The 20,390-nt window shown below is 40.8% G+C and overlaps 1 protein-coding gene and 1 long non-coding RNA gene across 2 annotated transcripts in view; one reads left to right on the forward strand and one right to left on the reverse strand.

The window, feature by feature from the left end:
• Window positions 1–20,390, forward strand: part of LOC101885478 (exostosin-1) — a 440,935-nt gene that overhangs the window by 185,901 nt on the left and 234,644 nt on the right. The window lies entirely within an intron of this gene.
• LOC148679521 (uncharacterized) lies at window positions 1,999–5,498 on the reverse strand. Its single transcript, XR_015945620.1, has 4 exons — window positions 5,456–5,498; window positions 3,782–4,058; window positions 3,158–3,645; window positions 1,999–3,099 (listed from the first exon to the last, which is right to left on the reverse strand). It is a non-coding gene; the product is annotated as an uncharacterized LOC148679521 (long non-coding RNA).

Here is a 20,390-nt window from a genome sequence, read left to right on the forward strand (position 1 = left end):
GCGTCGATGGGTCCACAATGCAGTTCGGCCACGCCTGACGTCACCCATTCAAAGTGAATGGGAAGCGTTGACGCTGACGCCCCGTGTGAATGAGGCGTAAGAGATGCATCAGCAGCCTGATAACCAGAAACCGCTGCTGGTGTCCACAACCCTGTGCTCGCTGTCTAACATCATGAGCTTTAGACGGAGGCAGATCCCAATTAGACTTCGAACGAGAACAAGCAAACTCAGGTCCATCCTCATTAACCTTTGTCTGTAGCTTCCTTATTACCAGGCCAGACCTGCTCTCTGAATCCTCATTACAACAGTGCGAGACCCTGTGAAAGTTCAGCTGTCGGGACGCCGCGCTGTAGTATCTCCTGTCCTCCACTTACACCTCTCACACATCTCTTTTCTTTTTTTTTTTTTTTGCTCTCTCTCTTTTTCCGAGGCTGTCTAATAAAAGGCTCTGGGAGAATTTTAATGTTGCTCTGCGAGTGTATGTGTGACATTTAAAGGCTGTAATTACGGTGGAGGGGTTTTAATGGGCGAGCGTGTTGAGGGCAGCTGATGGATTACATTAGGTGATGTTGGGTCACGTTAAAGGAGACATTTTCTATGACGTCTCCTAATGCTCCTTTTATGATTTTTTAAAGGGGAAGCTCGTGTTTAGAAGCACGACACAATACAAATTGAAATAAAATGTTCAGGCTCTCTAAAAAAAAAAACATGGGGCGTGGTGTGTCTCGTTGGGAGATCACCTCTAGTCCTACCTCCGAGTTCTTCTGATTGGTTCACTTCTCTGAAACTGGCTGTATGTGTGACAGATGAGTGCTGCTGTGGATGAACGTTGAAATCATTTTATCTTCACACAGCTTCTAAACATTTACAAACTAATTCATCTACTACTAATCAGTGTAATGCATTGCTAATTCATCTGGTTCAATGTTGTGCTAATTCATCTGCTTCATTAGCTATAGTGCTGCCATGTAGTGCTAATTTCATTCATTCATTTTCTTGTCGGCTTAGTCCCTTTTATTAATCCAGGGTCGCCACAGCGGAATGAACCGCCAACTTATCCAGCACGTTTTTCCGCAGCGGATGCCCTTTCAGCCACAACCCATCTCTGGGAAACATCCACACACTCATACGCTATGGACAATTTAGCCTACCAAATTCACCTGTACCGCATGTCTTTGGACTGTGGGGTAAATCAGCAACCCAAGCTTATTCTGAAAACGTAGCCCAGCGGACGTTTCTGGAGACTGCGTTTTATGTGGCTGGAGGTATGTATGGCCGCGTTTGTTTTTTTCGAGCGAACGCTACAGTGCTTCTTCGCGCTCGCCGGCTGTGACGGCTCACTCACCTCCATGTGGAGGGCTTTCCCGCCGCAACCAGTTTGTCCGCTTAGCTCGCGGCAGTACGGAGCGGAGGTCCGGAGGAGGAGGAGCCGGCTGCGGCGACAACCGGCTTCGAGTCCGAGGTAGAGCGGTTCCAGAAATCAGGTAAGATGAAAAAAAGTATCCAAAAAAATAATAGCGAACGAGTTCGTGACGGGGCAAGAATGCGGTGAGATCCGAAAACGCGATCAAAATCGGACGAGGGCTTTTGCTTTTCTTTTCTGGACGGCTTTTGTAAATCGTTGCTTGGGTTTAGGGAAGGGGGAGAAGGAGTAGGGTGGCCGGGTCGGCCGGCCACCTGGTCGATCGTTCAGTCATTCAGTCCGTCAGTCGGACAGACGGTCGCTCGACAGCGGCCTCCGGCGGCTTTTCGTGCGAGAACAGAGACGTTCGAGACGTGAAAAGCGCTTTTTCAGCAGCGCAGATTAGCGAAAACAAAAACTGCATGAATACGTACCTCCCGGCCTCCAGAAACGTCCACAGGGCTACGTTTCCACGATGAGCCTGGGTTGGAAACCCAACACTCAGAGGAAACCCACGCGAAAGCAGGGAGAACATGCAAACTTCAGAAACACCAACTGAGCAGAGGTTCGACCCAGCGACCTTCTTGCTGTGAGGTGACAGCGCTATCTACTGCGCCACTGCGTCACCTGTTGTGGTAATTTGTTGTATATAAAGTTTTTTTTTTTTGTTAAAGCTAACATCTTGCTAAATAGTCTGATTTGTTGATTGTAGTATCTAGTTGTATGTAGTGTAGTGTAGTTCTTTCTTTTCAGTGACTCAATACTCAGTTTCCTATAAAACAAACAAAACAAAACAAAAAAAAACAGTTCACTTGCTTTGCTTCTCAGCCAGATGACCTGTTTTTATGTTAAAGTAACAAGATAACAGACATAAACGAATAAAAGATGAAGAAATATATATTTTTCCTCACATTTTGTACTCGGATGTTTGAAGGTGGTGTAGCATTCTGTTCTGTACAGCAGACGGGCAAGATGATCTTCACAAAACAAATCTAAATGAATATTTAAAGTGCGGAGAGAGACACTTCTTGCTAAATGGGTGAATTTTTTATAGCACATGTGCCAAGAAAACACACATTTTATATGAGCATCAAAAAGGAGTCAAGAGACAAAAAGTCAAGAGTCATTTCACACATGGATTTATAGCTAAAAAGACTATACACTATGTGCTGGCTATGTTGAATGTGATGCTGGATGTGATGTGTGTTCATAGATCATTTAGGATTTTAAAATTTGGGTAACACTAGACTATAAGGTTTTATTACTTAACGTTGTATGAGTTTAAAAGCATTTGTTAATGGAATTAGGAATTTTATTGTAAACTATTCCGACATTATCTGAAGTCTTGCTATCATTTGTTGACTCCTTTTTTTTTTTTTTTTTTTACATGACTGACCACTAACTCAAACATTAAATGACGTGTTTCTAAGATCTGTGGGTTTATTATAAAGCAGTGATTATTAATTTTATGAGAAGGGTATAAATTAAGATTGGAGCCAGCTCCAAATGACCTGGTCAGCTCCAAGTGGGTGGTACTTGAGCTCCGAGTAGGCTGTACACACCTCCTGGAGTTTTCATTTATTTAATGTCTTACACATGATACAGAATCTCTGTACCTGCCCCGATTCTTAACTCAGCCTCACAATAACCAGTTGCGTTTTGTTAACATCTACATCTACCCCAGCCGTAAACCCAATCTCACAAGTAACCCATTGTGTTCTATTAATCTCTTCACCTACCCCCAACAATAAACACAACCTCACAAGTAACCCATGGTTTTTTTACTAACATCTACTCCTACCCCAACATCACAAGTAACTCATTGTTTTTTTTTTAATGTCTACACCTACACCAACCCCAACCCTAAACCCAACCTCACAGTAACTCGTTGGCGTTTATTAACACCTCCACCTAACCCAACCCTAAACCCAATTGCACAAATAACCCATTATGTTTTATTGATATCTGCACCTACTGAAACCCTAAACCCTACCTCACAAGTAACCAATTGTTTTATCAACACATACACCTAACCCAAATCCAACGTCACGAATAACCCATTGTGTTTTATTAATATCTACTCCTACACCAACCCCAAACCCAACCTAACAGTAACCCGTTGTGTATTAATATTATCAACACCGACCCCAATCCTAAACCCAACTTCACAAGTAACCCATTGTGTTTTATGAACATCTACACTTACCCCACCTCACAAGTAACCCATTGTTTTTTAATAACCTCTACATCTACACCTACTCCAATCCTAAACCTTACCTCACAAGTAACCCATTGTCTTTTAATAACCTCCATATCTACACCTACCCCAACCCTAAACCCAACCTCACAAGTAACCCATTGTCTTTTAATAACCTCTACATCTACACCTACCCCAACCCTAAACCCAACCTCACAAGTATCCCATTGTGGTTTATTAACATCTACACCTACCCCAATCCTAAACCCAACCTCACAAGTAACCCATTGTCTATTAATAACCTCCACATCTACACCTACCCCAACCCTAAACCCAACCTCACAAGTAACCCATTGTCTTTTAATAACCTCTACATCTACACCTACCCCAACCCTAAACCCAACCTCACAAGTAACCCATTGTCTTTTAATAACCTCCACATCTACACCTTGCCCAACCCTAAACCCAACCTAACAAGTAACCTGTTGTCTTTTATTATAGTCTACACCAGGGTTTTTTCAAAGTCTAAGACAGTGGGCCTCCCTTTTGACACAACTTATCCATTGGCGCCCCCCTCCTCCCCAACACGCAAGCACACACACACACACACACACACACACACACACACACACACACACACACACACACACATACATATATATATATATATATATATATATATATATATATATATATATATATATATATATAAAGACACAGACAGATGTCAGACTGTTAACTCACTTTTATCATCATTTGCATGAAAGTGCAATTATTTACAGAGTAATAAGTATTTTAATATAATGTTTTTAAAGCTAGGATGATGGTTCAATATGAATAGAACAGATCCAAGAACTGTCCATCCCAGTCAAAACAGTCGAAGTTTAGCGGGTCTCATGCTGTCATTAGCCAAAATATCTTGACAAACCACACATAAAGGTCGTGGTTCATCAGCTGGTCCTGTCCACGTAAATCCTAAACTCAAATACTGATCATCAAATCGTCGTCTTTTGGGTTTAAGCCCTGAACTTGAAGGCTTTGAATCGGGGGGTCTCAGAAACCGATGTATTAGTGTTACCACGACTGGGGTGGAGTGACAGGAGACCACAGGAGGTAAGATCCACTATGCAGTTTATTCAAACGTCAGGCAAGCAATGGTCATCAGGTGCAAACAGGTATATACAGGCAGTCCAGAATCATAAACGTAAAACAGGCTAAAGGTCGAAAGGCAGGCGGCTAAACAGGAAAACAAGGGTACAAGGCTAGGATCGAAACACGGAGAAACAAGACAGGGAAACACGTTGTAATGTTACTAGGAAAACAAGACTCGGCAAACTGGTAGCGTCAGAGAGTGGCCTATGAATGGGAAGTAATCAGTCTGTGAACAAGGCTCAGCTGGTGATGCAATCAGGAAGGATGAATGAACAGACGTGCGTGTTTGGGAGCAGTGCATGTATGAATGTGTAGTCCTGGGGAATGCAGAAATGTAGTCCTGAGTTCGTGTGAGAACCAGCGATCCTCTGGGGAGCGATCGCTGGTTGTGACAATTAGCAGGCATATACCAGTATTGGCGGGCTTGCCAAACAGAAGCAAATTCACAGCTATGGCCTTCTGGGTAAAAAAGGTTTTCTTATTTTTGACGTATTATTTTTTTTTTTAGCTTTGTTTAATTAAAACGTTTAAATATAATAAAAATATATATAATAATTAAACTTAATAATTACATTTTTATTATATAATATTTTTTACCGCGCCTCACTTTAAAAACCCCTGGTCTACACCTACCCCAACCTCACAAGTCAGCCATCGTCTTTTAAGATTGTCTACACTTACCCCTACTCCAACCTCAAATCCACCCTCTCATGTAACCCATTGTGTTTTATTAACGTCTACATCTACCCAAGCTGTTGATGTAAAAAGGTACTGTTCATTAGAATATCAGTAAGGGAGAATTAACAGAGATAATGTAATGCTAAAGAAAGCCACTGTTCGCCATTACTTCCTGTATTATTACTGTATATGTTTAGTGAACTGACAAAGATTAAGAAATGTTTAAAAGATGTGTTGGTCTTCGTTATTGCATGTTTACTAGTACAACCTTATTGTAAAATGTTGCCCAAAATGTGTACAGTTCTAAATCTGCCATTTCTTTTACTGTAAATGCCCAATATTTGTGTCTGTGCACATAATTCAGAAATGAAATGATCCGTGATGAAGTTTCTGTTATTTCTGCACTCTCGTCTCCGCGAGTCAGACCGATGTGTGTTTGTTCTGCTGCCCGGGAGAGCAGAGTTTTTCTCTGTAATAAGCGTCTGCGTTGAGAGCGAGACCCCTGCTGTGGAAATATTTACCGGTGCATTAAAGTGCCCCCCCACACACACTCTTTTTTTCTCTCTCATTTGCTCTCGCTCTCCCAAATGCACTTACAAACCACTAGAGCGATCGCAGGAGGGAGTTTGTGAAAGGGTGGTCGCCGGTAAAACCAAGCTCCGAGTCTCTGTCAGGTTTATTGATTAAAGCTGCACTGAGCAAAAGAGGCGAGTCCGACCCCTCAGAGAGAGATCTATTCAACCTGCCGTCCTGCAAATGCTCGCCACACAAAAAGCTGCATTAAAAAAAGATTTCTGCGACTGCCATGTTCGTCCCTCGTGAGGTTTAGCTGTCTGGCCCTGCTTGTCAAAAAGTGAAAAAGCAATTCTAACTACAGAAGTGCGTTTTAAGACCTCTTGTTAAAGCTGAAGCATGTAATTTCTGCACCAGCGGAACCAATAAGTCCTCACCACGGGTTGCAGCACAATGATGTAGTGGATTGCAGCTGATCCATTATATAATGTACTGTAGGCAGGTCAGGTCAGGTCAAACGTATTTGTATAGTACTTTTTGGTCCCACTTTATATTAAGTGTCACTTATACCTGTGAATTTACATGCTAACTAGATGTGTAAGTGGAATGTAACTACGGTGTATGTCTAACCCCGCCGGTCCTACACCACCCAACCCCCTCCGAGCTGGGATCAACCTTCCACATGGGAGCAACTTTAGAGGTCAAAGGAGTGAGATTTACCTGCACATCACTTACTAGCTGGCCTCCGTTACACTCACCCCTCTAAACCCCAATCCGATCCGGGTCACGGCACCAATATAACCCCGCCAGTCCTACACCACCCAACGCGCTCCAAGCTGGGATCGACCTTCCACATGGGAGTCAGTTGCTCTAACAAGCAGGTCAAAGACCATGGCTTCTTGTGTCTGTCGCTAGAGCAACTTTAGAGGTCAAAGTAATGAGATTTACCTGCACATCACTTACTAGCTGGCCTCCGTTACACTCACGCCTCTAAACCCCAATCCCATCCGGGTCACGGCACCAATATAACCCTGCCAGTCCTACACCACCCAACCCGCTCCGAGCTGGGATCGACCTTCCACATGGGAGTCGGTTGCTCTAACAAGCAGGTCAAAGACCATGGCTTCTAGTGTCTGTTGCTAGAGCAACTTTAGAGGTCAAAGGAATGAGATTTACCTGCACATCACTTACTAGCTGGCCTCCGTTACACTCACCCCTCTAAACCCCAATCCCATCCGGGTCTCGGCACCAATATAACCCTGCCAGTCCTACACTACCCAACCCGCTCCAAGCTGGGATCGACCTTCCACATGGGAGTCAGTTGCTCTAACAAGCAGGTCAAAGACCATGGCTTCTAGTGTCTGTCGCTAGAGCAACTTTAGAGGTCAAAGGAGTGAGATTTACCTGTACATCACTTACTAGCTGACCTCCGTTACACTCACCCCACTAAACCCCAATCCCATCCGGGTCACGGCACCAATATAACCCTGCCAGTCCTACACCACCCAACCCGCTCCGAGCTGGGATCGACCTTCCACATGGGAGTCGGTTGCTTTAACAAGCAGGTCAAAGACCATGGCTTCTAGTGTCTGTTGCTAGAGCACCTTTAGAGGTCAAAGGAGTGAGATTTACCTGTACATCACTTACTAGCTGGCCTCCGTTACACTCACCCCTCTAAACCCCAATCCGATCCGGGTCACGGCACCAATATAACCCCGCCAGTCCTACACCACCCAACCCGCTCTGAGCTGGGATCGAACCGGCGACCCTCTGGTAGATTTATGTGAGAAGAGCAGGCGCGAACGGCACTCGCGAGAGAAATTTGAGATGTGAAAACGGATACACAGCAGCCTCTGGCAGATTCGCAAAAACAAAAAACTGCTAAAAAAATTTTACTGTATCTCCTGAGACGTATTTGACTCTCTCTAGAAATGTATATAGGGGTACATTTTCAGAGCCTGGGTTGTAAACAAGTGAGTAAAGCCTTTACTTTTAAAACGATTAATTGAATTTCATTAAAAAAGTAAGTCAACCAAAGTTATAAAAAATTAAACTGTCAACTTATAACAGCTTCTAGTTACAACTCGTGTACTCACTTGTTTTTTTTTTTTTAGGAAAAGTCAACTTGTCCCTTTAAAGACATTGGGTTTTTGTAACGGGTGAAAGAATACCTTTTTTTACAGCGTATTATCTTTCATTTTTAAGTCTTCAGTAGAAGACAGTCTTAATGAAACTTAAGAAAAATATTGTTCTTGTTAATATTCAGGATATTAATTATTCACACTGTCTCCATTGGATGGCTATAGTTCCTGACTTCTTTCTTAGAGCTTGAAAAATTGATACACAGGCTGACAGTATGAGCAGAGGATTGTCTATAATGGATAGTTTTGCGCATCTGTCTGCACTTTTGCTCTGGTGAATGTGCTGGTTTGGTTTGGTGTTGCTTTTTTTGCACACAATCTGAGGTCGCCTCTACCACAGAGCTTTTTTTTTGTGATCTTTCACTTTGTCGCTGTCTCTTTCTCTCCCTGCTTTTTCTGCACACTTGCTCTTGTGATTTTCTACTTTTCTCTGCTGCTTTTAAGTCCTTCTCTCTCAGCAGGGTTTTGAGGTTGTATCAGGTTCAGCCGGAGAAATGGAAAGTTTTTCTCTTTTTTTTTTTTTTGGCAGTTTGTCTGCGATTTTCTGCCTTCAACCCTGTTGTTCTTACATTCCCAAAAGTCAAATCGAAGAAAACACCAATGCACAGCTGTTCTGTGTTGTTTAATTGATTTATTACTGCCAAGAGATCTCAGATTACTGCTGTGATATTATACTGTACTGTGGTTCAGAACTACTCATTAAGAACTCATCAAAACTAAATGAAAGGAAGTAGAAACAACAAAAGTAAAATTGTCAAGCGGCGATGCAGTAGCGCAGTAGGTTGTGCTGTCGCCTCACAACAAGATGGTCGCTGGTTCGAGCCTTGGTTACCATTTTTGTGTGGAGTTTGCATGTTCTCCCTGTGTTTGCGTGGGTTTCCTCCAGGTGCTCCGGTTTTACCCAAAGTCCAAAGACGGTACAGGTGTGTGTGGATGTTTCCCAGAGATGGGTTGCGGCTGTAAGGGCATCCGCTGCGTAAAAAACTTGCTGGATAAGAGACTCCCGCATGCCCGCAAACGAGTGATAATCTCGGTAAACCGGTAATCGCGTGTCTCCCTACCAGTCATCAAATAAATCGCGCACCCTTCTCACCCCTCCCCACCGTATCCCTCCTCGCTCTTCAGACACATCGCGAGCACTCTGTCAAACACCACCAAAGTTTAAAGTTTCATGATGGACTGACTTTCAATGGATGTCATTGTGTATTGGTATTATACAGACTTCAGTCTCACATTTCCATGGATATTGGTGATGGCAACAGCAACTGAAAAATGCATACTGGTCAAGCAGGAGGAATTGATCAGACTCCTGTTGTGTCCGAAAGGGCACAGACATGCAGACGCTGTGACCTCAGTCCTTCATGTTTGCAGAATGCACAGTTTCAGTACAGACCGAACAACATCAGATTCAAATGTGTTCCTCGGGAGAAGGAAATGAAAGAGGAAAGTCCAACAGAGTGAAGCAGATTCTGTGCCTTAATCTTAGTAGAATTTATTTTCAAACTCAAAGCAATATAAATTCATTCATTTTCATTTCGAATTAGTCCCTTCATTAATCTGGGGTCACCACAGCGGAATGAACCACCAACTAATGCAGCATATGTTTTACCCAGCGGAAGCCCTTCCAGCCACAACCCAGTACTGGGAAACACCCATGCACTCTCATTCACTACGTACAATTTAGCTTACTCAATTCACCTAAAGCAAATGTCTTTGGACTGGTGGGGGAAACCAGAGCACCTGGAGGAAACCCACTCCAACACATGGAAAACATGCAAACTCCACACAGAAACGTCTACTTTAATATTATTATTATTATTATCAACTTTACTTTATTATTGTATAACGATGATTTGCTCTGTAGACTATCGAGAAAAAATATAGCTTAGAGGGGCTAACAATTGTATCCCTTAAATGGTGTTTAAAAAATTAAAAACTGCTTTTATTCTAGCCGAAATAAAACAAATAAGACTTTCTCCTGAAGAAAAAATATTATCAGACATACTGTGAAAAATTCTTTGCTCTGTTAAACATCATTTGGGAAATATTTAAAAAAAGAACAAAAAAATTCAAAGGGGGCTAATATATATATATATATATATATATATATATATATATATATATATATATATATATATATATATATATATATATATATATATATATATATATATATATATATATATATATATATATATATATATTTACAAAAAAAAGAAAGATATTAAGAAGAACAATTGCCAGTAAAGTCACAAGTTACTGCTGTTCTTACGCTATTGGGACAATACAATTGGTTGGGACAGAGTAATAATTATTAAATTATTAAATATATTATGCCTATTATTTGAAGTATTTTCAGAGCAAATTAAACTACCTCTTCAATATGTATACCAAAAGAAACAAAAACTAGAATTTTGACTGCATATACTCTGTGGAAGAATGACTGTGCGTGTCTAATTCTCGGCCACACACACAACAATCACAGATATATTTCAGCAGCTGATGTGTGACACAATAAACGTGCTGATTATCACTGGTGAGAGGTAGTGCTTGAAATATAAACGTCATGTCTGTTGTCCTAAGATGCATTAATTAAGTCAGGTTTCCTGCATGACACCAACAAAATCAATCCCATTCATTCATTAGTTAATTTTCTTTTCGGCTTAGTCCCTTTATTAATTCGGGGTCGCCACAGTGGAATGAACCGCCATAATCATTCATTTTTCTTGTCGTCTTAGTCCCTTTATTAATCCGGGGTCGCCACAGCAGAATAAACCACCAATTTATCCAGCAAGTTTTTACGCAGCGGATGCCCTTCCAGCTGCAACCCATCCCTGGGAAACACACACACACATTCATACACTACAGACAATTTAGCCTACCTTCTGGAGCACCCGGAGGAAACCCACACGAACGCAGGGAGAACATGCAAACTCCACACAGAAATGCCAACTGAGCCGAGGATCGAACCAGCGACCCAGCGACCTTCTTGCTGTGAGGCAAACATGCTACCCACTGCGCCACTGCGTCGCCTTGGCCATAATCAATCCTATTAAATAAAAAATATATGGTCAAAGGCCTAATTCTTCAACTAATTTCATTCTCTCCCATTCACTCTTCACTCCAAACCACACGTGTACAGATAAACCAGCTCCAGTTCCCCCCATATGCTAGCTGTGTGAGCTAATCCACAATGCATATTATCTCCGTCGGCCTTTCTCTCGGAGGAAATCAGTCTGTTTGTACTGCGAGCCCGAGCTGAATGGCCATGACAGAGAGACAGAGCCGCTTTCATTCTCCATCCTGTGATCCTGCTTGTCCCATTAACAAAGCAGATACGTTCTGTCAGAGCGCAGTTTATCCCGCAGCTTTGGCCTGTTACAGCGAGGGCTGAGCGGCTCCCCTAACTGCCTTTGTCACACACACAATGCCTTGGAGCTCTTCTGAGGGCCACGCGGGGTTTACCACACACAGACAATCCACAGCGGAGCTTCAGCCACAATGACAGTTCAATCCACACACTCTGTGTCTCTGCGGGAATGTGTGTGTGTGTGTGCGTGTGTGAAGCGACTGTCAGTGCATTTACTCGCCATTCAGCATATGATGATTCTCAGGTAAGCAGTTCTGGGTGAATTAAATGATCGAGAAGCATCTGGAGGAACTGACAGAATCTTAAGAAGGAAGAACTCATTCTGACTTTCATTCTGAATTTAATTTAGGATGAAGTAGCAAGCATGAATATTACTGTAGATTTGAGTAAAATGATGTTGAGTAAAATAATGTTATTTGCAGCCATACATATGGTGCTTTTTTTTTTTTTAATAATACACTGCAAAATATGAGTATTTTATTTATCAGTATTCTTGTTTAATTATTCTTATGATAAAATGCATGCATCATAAATACAGTGTCAACACAACTGTACTATATCTATAGTGTCCGCGGGGTCTTATATACAATAAATAAATGATAATAAAAAAAACATTTAGGCCTTAAAAAGGTCTTAAATTTAATAAACTAAAGTGTTGTAGAACTTTTTTTAAAACAAGTTATGTTTATGTCTATGTGTTTATGTGCTTATTGCTAGAGTTTTTTCCCCCCTGATCTCACACTGCCCTACTTTAAGGACAGTCTGGGAGGGGCTTTTTTTTGCCTCCCTTTTTCCTAATGTATCTTGTTCCCTCTTTTTAAAGCTACCTCTCGTCTGACCTGTCTTCCCTTGACATGTGTGATACTTGTGTATGGTCGGAGGGGTCCAATTTCGCTACATGTAAAAGTGTATGTGACAAATAAAAGCTTTTATAGTCATCATATTACCAAGACATCAAAACCTGTCATAAACATGATTGTCTTTTCTAATAGTCAGGAATATTTTTTCGTTAAAATCTCATTAAAAATGCCATTATGCTGTCAAAATGTTTTTAAAAGCATCAAAAGCATAATATTTATCAAGACTTTAATGACATATTCAGTGTTTATGACTGAATATCATACAGGAAAAATCATTATCATTCATAGAAAGAAATTCACACAGGTTTAGAATCACTCGAGGGTGAGTAAATAGTGAGCGCATTTAGATTTTTTTTGGATGAACTAACTATCCCTTTAAACTTAAAGCCTCTAATAACCACAAAAGTTACAGGACATTTTTATTTTTAGTGGAGAAACAGATTGGTGACCTGTTTGGCCAGACATGACGGAAAGATTCATAGAAAGAGAAGGACGAACAGATAAGCCTGAAGACTCCCTGGTCTGCCACTCGGGGTTTGAACTGGCCAGATGATGGGATTATCAAGACACCCGGCTGCCAATAGAGCCGCTCTCTCTCCCTTTCTCTTTCTCTCTCTCTCTCTTTCTCTGTCTGATGCAGCTGTAAGGCTCCAGCAATGCCAGGAGATCCATTCTCCACCGACACAAACATCCAGCACATCCAGTGAGTGAGCAGCATTCCTGAGAGCTTGTTTAGCTAAAACGCTTGTTTCATTGAATCAACAGTAAAGCCCAGCCAGAAAATAACACTGAGTTAGCAATAACCAAGCCAAAATGCCCTTCGTCTGCTGCAGTAATTATTAATTTACTAAATGGAAAGAGTGTGTGTGTGAGAGAGAGGAAGTTGAGGAAAGCAGTTAAAGATTGAGGCTGCAATAATTATTTTGGCTGACAAGCACACAGCTGGTGGCAAATATTGTGTATGCTTGGGCCATATTGCTGAAATCGTCTTGAGAGAAAGAAAAAAAGACATCGGGAGGTTTAAAACTCAAACAACCCTCGGTTTGTAAGTAATTTATTACTAAGTACATCATTAAAATTGTATTTAAATCGCTTTCGAATAATAATTCGAAAATTAATTACTTGTAAATACTTTAATTATTCAAATGCTGCTTAACATTTGTAACTATTTACACGCAGCACTCAGTATATATGTCAATTCAACTATACAACTTTTTAGTTTCACCTTGTGTAAAACCGTAATCCTGCGTTCACACCAAATGCGAATGAATGTAAGTGTTGTGCATGTAAATTCAATTGTCAAAGCATTTTGACAACACATTACGGGACACATTTGCCACAAATGCCTGGAATTTAACTTAATCGCATCTTCCATGCAAGTTAAAATAAATAAAATTCAAGTGGACACCGAACACAACAGTAATTAGATTAAGAATGTACTGTTTCATATAAGTAACTACATACGTTCAGGTAACGTTTAGGTGTACACAAACCAAAAGTTGGGGCAAATATGAACATACCCACCTGCTGGGCTAAAATTTTCACTTATTTTTTGATTATTAACCATCATTGTATTTATTCATATTTGACACAAATACAACCCCCTTAAAATAAGTACAATTTTTACTTATTTTCATATATATAACTCTGTAAAAAAGGAAATACTGTTATATCTGTCACGATCACCAGCGATCTAACAACTAGAGATCGCTGGTAAACACTCACATCCACATGAACTACAAATCTGCCAGTTTATGGACTACAAGACCCAGTCATGCAACACACACACACACACAACTGGTTCCTGATCCTGACTGATTGCAAACACACAGCTGATGCTGCTCAAGCACTGATTACACACACATATATAAAGTTTACATTGGCCCCGTTTACACTATCAGGTCTTGATGCCCAATTTTGATTTGTTGCTTATGTCTGATTTTTTTGTCCGTCCGTTTACACTTTCTTTTAATTGTGACCTTTTAAACGCATATCCAATTCAAGCGTTTACACTTGCCATATAATTTACAATGCCGCGCATGCATAAAGGTGGGTTCTAGCATCTGTGCCACACTAGCCACGATGGAAGAAATTGTCTTGTTTTTAGCTCTGCGAAATATGCGAAGTGTAGCATAAGCAGTGAATGATTTATTTCAGATTTACCCCCATGCTGTTTATTTAATGGTATGGCCCTGATGTGTGTGTGTAGTTACAGATGTTGCCTTTGCCTGTGCGCGCACTGGTGTTAGAGAGAATAAAGTTGTTCTGTGTGTCGGCCAACTTTAAAATGATTTTGAGGCGGAGGAGATGGGAAAGGGCCATCATCGCAGCTTGTGCTTATGGTTTAAATGCTTTAATGATGTCCTCCACCATTCAGAGGATTTTGTGGGTACGAGAGAGATCTCAGGTCTGGTGGGAGCAAATTGTGGCGACTGACCACTTTCCTCCTCCATGTTTCCTCTGTTGTTGTTGTTTACCGTGTCCATCTCCACACACGCTCTTCCTTCTATGTCATTAAATCGCCGAGAAGCACCACATTGTTGCAAGTTTAATGATGTACAGAACGGAATACCTCAGTGAATCCGATCTGCCTGTTTACATGACAGTCACATTGTCACAAATCTGATCTATATCTGATTTATTTCCACATATGAAGGAGGCCTGAAACTCATCTCTGAATATCCGAATGCATGCGTTATTTTTTTTTGTGTGTTTACTTGGTCATTGAACAGATCTGATCTGTGTCACATATGAGCAAGAAATCGAAATTGGGTCACATTTAACAGGCAGTGTTAACGGGGCCTTTCACACACTCATTGCTGAGTCTTGTTATCTATTTTAGTGACATTACAACCAGTTTACTTTGTCTTGCTTTACCGTGTTTTTGATCCTTGCCTTGTTTATTTGTTTAATCCTATTTGCTGCCTGCCTCTGACCGTCTGCCTGCCGATTGACTACGATTCTGGATTGCCTGTATACATCTGTTTGCCCCTGTGTTGACCATTGCTGGCCTTACCTCGCTTATAAACCTGCATGTGGATCCGCACCTCTGTTGTCAGTGTCACTTCCCACATTACAATATCAGTTTTCCACAAATTTCCTATTTATCTATATATTTTTTAGTTATTTATGACTGGTGTATGCACTAAAATCAAGACCACTGAGCGTTTACACATTTTAAATTTTATTTAAGAATTATTTTGAAAAATGTATGACAGCAATAACCTCCAGGAGGTTTAATTTGACTAATAAAAAAAGTAGTTTATTATCTGACTCTGTTCCAGCTATAATAACTGTAATTATTCTCAACATTCATATCCAATAAAAAAAGTATACTACATAAACTCCATTAATCAGAATTTAGGGGTTTAAAAAGCACAAATATATTAGCCGTTTTACAACATTAATGGTGTGGAAACTCTTCAATGCTAATTGGAGTCAAATATATGAAAATGCTACCTATTTTTTTAACCATATTTTCAATCTTGGGAGTATGTAAAGTAGCTTCCCCTGGTCTGAAGCAGTGCATATGTGAGTGACGTCTGGAAGGTCTCCAGGATCAGTCCTGGCCGAAGCTGAAGGTGCAGATGGAAGCTGACTGTAACAAGCCAAGCAGTAAATTAGCCTGCTAACATTAGCACGCATCTTAATGATTCAGTCCAGCACTTAACCTCGGGGCTGAAACTTTAGCTAAGCCGCTGCCAAAAACGAGTCTGCTTATGTTCTTTTCGTTTTCTTCTACGGCTCCTGCAGGTACCAGGAGGTTTGGATCTGTGTTAAATAATGTCAATATGGGGTTCAGAAAACGTTATCGGCCAAACGATAGAAAAAAGAAGTCGATATATGTTATGTGGCTGTGAAATTTAATAAGCAAGGAGCAATTTGGGAAGCTTCTTTGTTGATTTTCAGGACAGCAGGTATGATTGAATCATGATGAAAAATAAAAAAATAAATGAAATATAATTGATGTAAATCAATTCGGTGCAATTTAGATAGATAGATAGATAGATGGATGGATGGATGGATGGATGGATGGATGGATGGATGGATGGATAGGTGGATGGATGGATGGATGGGTTGGTAGGTAGGTAGGTAGGTAGGTAGGTAGATAGATAGATAGATAGATAGATAGATAGATAGATAGATAGATAGATAGATAGATAGATAGATAGATAGATAGATAGATAGATAGATAGATAGATAGGTGGATGGATGGATGGATGGATGGATGGATGGATGGATGGGTGGGTGGGTAGATAGATAGATAGATAGATAGATAGATAGATAGATAGATAGATAGATAGATAGATAGATAGATAGATAGATAGATAGATAGATAGATAGATAGATAGATAGATAGGTGGATGGATGGATGGATGGATAGAGTGATAGATAGATAGAAAAATGCAGCATAAATTTAAAATAAAAATATAAAATAATGATAAATATTAAAAAGTCAGAATAGATTCAACAACAAAAGTTTCAGACAGTTTAATCATCTAGAAAAAAGTGTGTGTGTATTAGAAGTTTCAAAATTAATTGTTTCTTTGGTGCACCGTGAAGCAGATGGGGACAATTCGATATCGGTTCAGTAATAGATCATAACCGGTTATTACATACTGACGTCATTTATCTCCTATGCGCAATGTCACAATAGAATACAATGATGAAGGAGGCGAGGGCAAGTAAATAACGCTCCTACTACTCAAAAAGTAGGTAATTATGCACAGTTCCACTGCTTGTAAGTCTTTCATTGACACTAAAGAAAGCACAGCACACGAGCCGCTATTTCACAACTAGAGAGAAATGCTGTAAAACTCCATCTCTGCCTCTTTCTCTCTCTCATTTTGGACATTTGACCCTCTAGCGCGTTCGTGAGGTCTCCTCTTGGCTGTTAAAGTGATACTTGTTGATCCAGACACCAGGGTGCGAGTTCTCTCCACTGTGTCTATTATGGATAACCTGTGATAACTGCGTATTATGCGCGTATAGACTGTAACCCAAAAGGCCTATGCACACCGAGACGTTTTTTTGCTTGCATTTTCCGTCAACGTTTAATTCCTCGTAAATATATAAAGGCCGTCAATGTAATTGTGCACATCAACGCGCAAAACGCCAGGCACAAAAGTATCATTTAAAAAACAAAACGCCTCATGCTCGTTTTCCACCAATCAGTTCGGCACTTTTGTTTACATGCACGGAGCTGCTGTAGTTACAGTAAACAGCACTTGGAGGCGCTCAAGCGCAAAAATGTCAATGCGAGCGCACATTGAAAAAGATTCGCAGAGGCGATATGAACGCCGAGCTGCTTATTGCTTTAGTTGACAATAATCATTTCTTCATCGCTAGAGCTGGAGCTGCTGCTTGAACCATCCATGCTTATTCGAGTCACTAGTAACTTTAACAACAAGCATGTGAACTTCCTCGCTTCCTCTTCTTCTGTGTTATAAGCGGGTGTCAGAAGCTTAAAGTTGTGCAGCGCCATCTAACGACAAAGAGTGACTTTGCATACTGTTCTGCTTGACGATAGTGAAAATCGCTTGGGTTTGAAAGCGGAAAAGCGTCTCGTAAAACGCCGACGATAAACGCATAGAAAAGCGTCCCGGTGTGTAGGAGCCTTAACACGCCACATCATAAAGCATGAGTCTTTTTCTTTTTCTTCTTCTTCCCCTTCTCCCCCGTCTTCCTTAAACTTTAAAATCAATTTCAAATTAGAAATTTACATAAATATATACAATAGGAAAATGTTGAGGCTCCATAATAAACGCATCATGCTCAATGCAAGAAAAAAGTTCAGCTGAATCAAGTTCGGGCTAAACACCACACAACCGTTTTCAAAGTCTTTCAAAGCCACTTTGAATTAAAAAATAATCCACCCTCCACAGTGTAAATTGCTTTCATTGGTTCACAGGGCAGCAACACGGGAGCCCTCAATCTTGACTCCGAGCCCTTCAGTGCCGCAGACGGAGCATAAGAAAGCATGAACCGGATCTGATGAAGGATAGAGTGTAAGCGCTCACACATCTGTGCTTCAGAAAGTGTGCTGAACAGGTGAGAGACCTGTGCTGTTCACCGCAGTTTCCTCCATGAGGCTCTGCAGTGCAGGTGTGATCTATTCTGGGCTGCTGCAGGAGTCTGGATTCAGGCCCACTGCCGTCGCCATCACATCTAATGGGAGGATCTGTGACATTTACAATAGTGTCAGAGAGACGAACAGGTGTGCCATGCAGCTGTACAGGTATAGATAGAAACAAAGAGATCAAACAGAGGCATGCAGAGAAAGCGAAGATTGAAAAAATAGCTTGTTTATGAGGATTAAAGGCAGGTTGGGAATTATACGTTGACTATCAGGGTTGGGTTGAAGTCAAAATTATTAAGGCAAGGCAAGTTTATTTATATAGCACATTTCATACACAGTGGCAATTCAAAGTGCTTTACATAAACAGGAATAAAAAAGACAAGTGTATAAAAATGAAAACAAATGATAACAGTGGTTAAAACAGATTAAATGTGTTAAAACGGGTCATAAAAGAATGAAAAAGAAAAGAAATACATAATAGTGTGATCTGTCGAACGTAGCACAGTGCTCATTTGGTAAAAGCACAGTTAAACAGATGTGTTTTCAGTCTTGATTTGAATGTGCCTTATGTTGGAGCACATCTGATCATTTCTGGAGTCCAGCAGAGGGCGCTGTTAGAAGCTGAAGGCAGATTCACCCTGCTTTGACTGAACTCTTGGAGTTTCTAATTTACCTGATCCTAAAGATCTGTGTGATCTGTTAGGTTTGTATTCAGTGAGCATATATGTAATGTATCAAGGTCCTATTTAGTGATTTATAGACAAGTAATAATACTATAAAGGGTACGAAACACCAAAACACATTTTTTGAGCTGTTGACAGTCGTATATGTGTCCCACACTGCTAAAAACACTATTAGGACACCTATATTTCACTAAAAAGTGTAAATTGGTTGTTTTTGCGTTATTTCAAGCAAATTTGTACTTCCAGTTTGAAATGAATTTTTGACGGTCATGACATAATAGCGTGTATTCCAGCGTGCAGACTGGGCGTCTGTGCCAGAGTGAGTCTTATTACATCTTACAGTGTGATGCATTAATGCATGAGTAAGGCTTGGTTCAAACCAATCAGCGCGCTCTATTGTGCAACTTCATTAATATTCATTACTGTCACAGTGTTTAGACGACAGAGACGCCACATTGTGTTGGCAAAACAAGCGTGAAGTGTTGCTTTTATAGTTTGCTGCAGTTAAGTTTTGTTTTCATTTTCTCTCTGTGAGAGCGCAGCTGGAGTCACGTGTGAATTAACAGTGTACGCGACGCTCGACAACAATAACTTACGTGTCTAAGGAGGATTATTGTTTACCTGAGAGCATTTCTCATCAGCAAACGCTGAGATCCGGATTCGCTTGTAGTCTTCTCTTAATAAAGACGCGGCTCTAGTTGCTGGTGATTGTCCTGTCTCTACAGATTTGGTAAGTGAGCGACCAGTGCTCTTTGCTTATTCAATTTATTTCGTATCGAACAAACTATTGCACAGAATGTAAACATGTTAGCACCACAACCAAATTTTAACCTCGTGTATGATTTTCTCTGCATTTTGTGACCGGAATAACACACGCGGCTTTCTGACGCTACCTGCCGTGTGCATCTAAGTTTCCAGGAAATGCTGAGTTTTTTTTTCTCTCATTCGCCGTGCGGTATCAAACATTGCATGAAAAATACACGCTTAGAGCAGTTCCTCGAATCAAATATCTCGTTTTTCGCGAGGGACATGAATGAATTCCCTGAATGAAAGAGCCAAACTGCAGTTAAAGTCCACCATTTAATAATTTGACAAATAATTCGACTACAGATGTCCATGTAAACACAGTCACTTTGTCCCCTGTGTGTGTATTTTGACTGAAAGTCAGCGCGCCCAAATAGACACTCCCACACCATGCCTCTTTTCTTCCTCTGACACTCCCCCCTAAACACAGCTGGACACGCCCACTTTTTTTACTTTTTCCAAAGTAGAGGTGTGAAAACACCCTGCTGAAACGAGGGGATTTTATGGCCCT

This window comes from Danio rerio, chromosome 20, assembly GCF_052040795.2.
Source record: "Danio rerio strain M-AB ecotype USA chromosome 20, GRCz13ab, whole genome shotgun sequence".
Classification (NCBI taxonomy): domain Eukaryota; kingdom Metazoa; phylum Chordata; class Actinopteri; order Cypriniformes; family Danionidae; genus Danio; species Danio rerio.